Here is a 5,478-nt window from a genome sequence, read left to right on the forward strand (position 1 = left end):
ATTCAGACAATTCTAGAAGCACATCTGATCAATTAAGATAAAACTCTGTTTTTGCAATTCAAGCTTTTAAAAAGCATTATAGTTAAAATACACTGCAAAGACATGCTGGGATAATTGGTTGTCAAAGTACATTGGTACCACTGAGTAGTCTTAAAATAGCAGGAAATGCAACTGAATACTGGAAAGGAAATCACTATTTCACTTTTTCAAATAAAACATATTGCACCTCTGAGTTCACAATGGGATATTTGCTGAGAGTCTGTAATTAACTCATAATGATGAGAACCACAGTAATAAACATTTCCTTAGCAAAACACTCACTTGTTTTCATAATTTCCTACTTTTTTGCTATTTCCTTGTCGGTTTTTTATTAGCTTGTCACGATTACTCAAGAAAATAATGGAGAAAAGGGTGAATAATTTTTCTAGAAAGGGACTATTTTTAAATGTTATATAAAGAAAGGACACTTCTTGATAAAAGCTATCATATCATCAGATAGTTCATACGGCATAAGGAAAAATGAGGGTTTTTTTTTTTGGAGACCGACTCTCACTCTGTCACCCAGAGCGGAGTGCAGTGGCACGGTCTCGACTCACTGCAACCTCTGCCCGCTGGGTTCAAGTGATTCTCCTGCCTCAGTCTCCTTGAGTAGCTGGGACTAGAGGCGCATGGCCAAAAATGAGGGAATTTTGACATATATGTAAAATTATTTTACTTTGAAAATCCAGAACCAAAAAGACCAACATGCCCCTCAACTGAAGATCACCTACAGCAGCTGCTTCCTGCCTCCTCTCCTGCCTGTCTGGCACACAGCTGTTGGATTAATCTTCCCAAATACCTTTTCATCATGTCACTCTCTTGCCCCAAACCCTTCAAGAGCTGTCCAGTTCCAACAGTACAAAGCCCACATTCCTTGGCCAGGCATTAAGCCCCCTGTACAACTGGTTTCCATTTTCTATTCTTGCCTCATTTCCCACTATTCCCTTCTAATGTAACAGCCCATGTGAATTCTCTGGCCTGTCTGGTCAATCACCTTTGAAAAAGCTATACCTTTCTTCTTTTGCTGTCATTTCCTCAAGCTGTTCACTGGGGTGCTCCCCTCTTCCATCCCCTGGCACATCCTTCAGCGCTGGTCTGGGCCTTCGCACAGGCTGTCAGGTAGGATTACCTGTTCTGCAAATGCATCCTGGCGCTGCATGAGATTTCAAGCTCCATGTGAGCAGGAATGTATCATATACTTCTCTGTGTCTGCTACCATTTTTAGCACGGTATCTTGTATTGTACGGCACTGGATAAATAGCTATTGGTTGACATAACAATGGTTACTCTAACACGCAAAGCATTAGCCCAGCATCTGATGTGCCTCACTAGTATCCGTTAGAAATAGCTGGTTCATTACCAAAACCCCTAATTTCTGCCCCCCACAAATTTTCCTGTAACATCCTTAAAAGTAAGAGCAAGTCAAGGAATAAAGCAAATAAATCTTGCAAAGTATTTGGGCTGAATTTGCAAAACCTATAAATCTACACTTCATTTATTGCATATCAAGATATATGCCAAAATTCAGGAGGCTGAGATGGGAGGATTGTGCTGCCTTGTGCTGCTGCAGTGAGCTGTGATTGCACCACTGCGCTCCAGCCTGGGTGACAGAGTGGGATTCTGTCTCAAAATAATATATACATATATATGCCAACATTAAATGATTGTAATACATGTAAATAGTTATTTAAGAACTTAAAAATACTCTAGATATTTAGAAGTAGCTGAATGCAGCATGCACTCAGGATCTGGGTCCAGTTTTGGCTGTGAGTGTGATGGCCTGGCTTGGGGAGGGGACTCTGGTTCCAACTGCCTAGCAGGACTCACCGCTCCACATGTCTCTCTCTGTCCTTTCTCCTCACAGCAGACGGAGGCATGTTTCTCTAATGAACATTATTAGGCCACGCCACTCCTCTGCTTAAACCCTGCCAATGGCTTCCCCATGATACCTGCATAAAATTGCAGTCTTTCTCTCTCTTTTTTTTCCTATTTGGAGGAACAGGGTCTCTCTCTGTCACCCAGGCTGGAGTGCAGTGGTGTGATCTCAGCTCACTGCAACTCAGGCTCAAGGGATTCTCCGACCTCACCCTCCCCAGTAGCTGGGACTACAGGCGTGCACCACCACGCCTGGCCTGGCTAATTTTTTTTTTTTTTTTGTAGAGATGGGGTTTCACTATGTTGGTTAGGCTTGTCTCAAACTCCTGACCTCAAGTGATTCTCCCACCTCAGCCTCCCAAAATGCTGGGATTACAGGCATGAGCCACTGCCCCTGGCTAAAAATCCAGTGTCTTTTCATGACTAAAACAGCCCTTTGCTCAGATCTCATCCACCCCTCCCCTTGCCCACTACTCCTCCCCTCACCTGCCCCCTCCAGCCACCCTGGCCTTCCCTTTGCTGTCTCTCTTTGTATTTACTGTTCGCCCAACCAAAACCTCTGCCCTTGATCTTTTCCTGGCTGGTTCCTTCTGTTCATTCTCAAACATTTCTCTTCAATGAGGTCTTTCTTAATCACCAAATCTAAATTCAGTGGCTCTCATTCTCTCACCTTACCCTCCATCACATCACCCAATTGGAAAAAATATTCCCTACTGGTATCTGAAATAATCTCAATTATTAAGTAATGTACTTGCCTGTCTATCATCTTCCATTAGAAGTAGACACCATGGAGCTTAGTATCTTTTCTGTTTTGATCACCATGGTTTGCCCCAGAAATTGCTTTGGCATGGAGCATGTGGTAAATATTTGTCAAATGAATAAACTTGCCTAAAGTACACAGCAAATAACTGACAGAATAAGCCCTGAAACCCAAGTCTGCCTGTCGCCATAACCTCCTACTCTGTCCAGGTGCTGCCATGCCCCAGACTCCACTTCACCATCCATATGCTGAGTGCTGACCTCCCCTGGTGTGTACAGAGCAGAAGCTGGGGATTCAACATAAATACAACAGAGAGAGCCAGTATGCCTGTCAGTCCAGGAGGAGCAGCCTGCCCGGGGAATCACACAGGACTGGGACCACAGAACCTCATGCCACACCAAGAAGTCATCCCAGAAGTATCAGTTTGAGGGACAATTACACCAAATCACTTATAACTTTGTTAGAAACAATTCGGCACTATTGCCAGTGCATAAGGCATGGGCATTGATAGAATGGGCGAAAAGGGAAACATCTATGGGGGGTACACTGTAGAAGATAAATCAGCAAGATTTACTCATTCATGAGATATTGGAGAGAGTAGGTGCAGGCAATAAAAAAATCTCAAATGGGTTGACTAGGAAGAGGGGTTGTCATTGTTAGAGCTCATGCACTGAGAAAGCAGAGGAGGCTTTGCAGATGAAGCCAGGGGAACACTGAGGACTGTTTTAGATTTATAGGTCTTGGCATATTGTTGGTGCTCAGAAAAGATTTGTCCAATGTCCCAGATTCCCTTGGGAAGTTAAGAGGAAGGAGAACATTGAGGTAGGGGTAACTGTAAATTCCTTAAGGTCTGGGGCCATGTGCCCATCTTTCCCTCCTTCCTTCCTTCCTTCCTTCCTCCTTCCTTCCTTCCTTCCTTCCTTCCTTCCTTCTTCCCCCCTCCTTCCTTCCTTCTTTCCTTCCTTCCTTCCTTCCCTCCCTCCTTCCTTCTTTCCTCCCTCCCTCTTTTCCTTCCTTCTTTTGTTCCTTCTTCCTTTTTTCCTCCTTCCCTCCCTCTTTTCTTTCCTTTCTTCCTCCCTCCTTCTTTCCTACCTCCTTCTCTCCTTGCTTCCTCCTGTCCTCCCTCCCTCTCTCCTTTCCTTCTATCCTCTCCCTTTCTCTCCTTCCTTTATTCTCATTTTCTCTGTTTTCTTTCTTTCTTCATATCACTTGATATACAATTGTTAATACGACACAGTCCATAAATACTAGTCACCTAAAGATTTGAAAAGCAAGACTTAACTAGTTTCTACATCTTAAATATCATTCATGTTCCAAGGAATTTCGCATAGCATGAAGAATAATTACCTTAAGTTCAAATAGATCTGCCCACTACACTTTCTCAATATCTTAGGCAATTATGATTCACTTTTCTTATTTGAAATTTGGAGCCAAACAAACCCCTGTAGGGTTCTTCTGAGAGTTACCAAAAATAATGTACTTGGGACGTTCAGCAGGATGCTTGAATCATAACTGACACTTAATAAGTGATGAATCATTAATATTGCCTCAGTTTTCCTCATTCCATGTTGGGCTTTTGAGAACTGTTACTTAAGTTTAGAGAAGTACATGCCAACCTTAAACTTGAACTAGTAATCTTACCTTAACTTCATTAGAAAACATCTATCAAGTGTCTAATTTCATGTGATCTTTTGACAGTCGAACTGTAAAATTAAGGAGTAGTGTTACTACTACCAAACTTTATCCAAAACACAAAGAAAGCTTACAGCGTCTAACAACACAATAACAAGTTAAATGGTAAATTTTACTCAACCTACTTCCACTGGCCCATTTATGCGAATATCATGTTATTCTCTCTCTGAAAATAATATTGCATCAACATTATTTCACAGAACAAAACTCAGTGCTTGTATGTTTATTTTCTGTTGTATTTCTCCATGTTAGCTTGTCTATCTTAACCACAGTATATACCCAACCAATTATTTCAGTTTCCCTGTAAAGAAGCAAAAGTAGAAAGCATAGCCTTAAAAAAATCCATTCTTGCCAATTTTCCAATCAAACCCTTATGCTAGCTAAAGCGTATTCTGTAGTCTCTGTTATTAATCTGAGAAGGCGGCCCTTTGGGGACAGAGTATTCCTCATGTAAGTCCATCACTGGCTACCACTGACACTGATCATTTTGTGATCCTTCATAAACGATGGCCAATTTAAAAATTAGGAAAATATTATATAAGAATATCACAGGGATTGACTTCTTGGGCCCTACTGACCTAAAATTACTTGAAATGGTAAATGTGTTAGACAAGGGTAATGGAAAACTACCAAGTCTCAAAGGTATGCAGATTATGTTTCCTCGCACAGAGATTGCTTTAAAGACGTAAACGTCTATTATGGCATGATTCGGCAACAATTGATTTGCAACTTAACAGCATGGTAAACTCAAACATGACCATTTATTGCCAGTTGGAAAGGGGAAAAAAATGGGAAACTCTGTGTCTAAGGAGGGATTCTGTAGTTTGGCACATTGGCTGGTTCTTAAATTAAGTGCTTTGCTGAATGAGCTTGCCTATGAGTGTGTGGTAGCCCAGTGTTCTTCTGACCAATTCGGATCGCTTGAGGCCACAGAATCATTGAGTGGTTCCATTCATGAACAGCAGATGATGTATGACAAGGCTGTAATGCTCTTAGGAGGAAGTTAGCTACCAAGAGCTGTACTATACCAGAGAGGGGTTTTGATAAAACTTCCATCCAGGCTACAAATTGTAGACATTGATTTGAAATAAATTGTGACTGATGATCGGTCG

The sequence above is a fragment of the Trachypithecus francoisi genome, unplaced genomic scaffold, assembly GCF_009764315.1.
Source record: "Trachypithecus francoisi isolate TF-2019V2 unplaced genomic scaffold, Tfra_2.0 Contig00487, whole genome shotgun sequence".
NCBI classification, from domain to species: Eukaryota; Metazoa; Chordata; class Mammalia; order Primates; family Cercopithecidae; genus Trachypithecus; species Trachypithecus francoisi.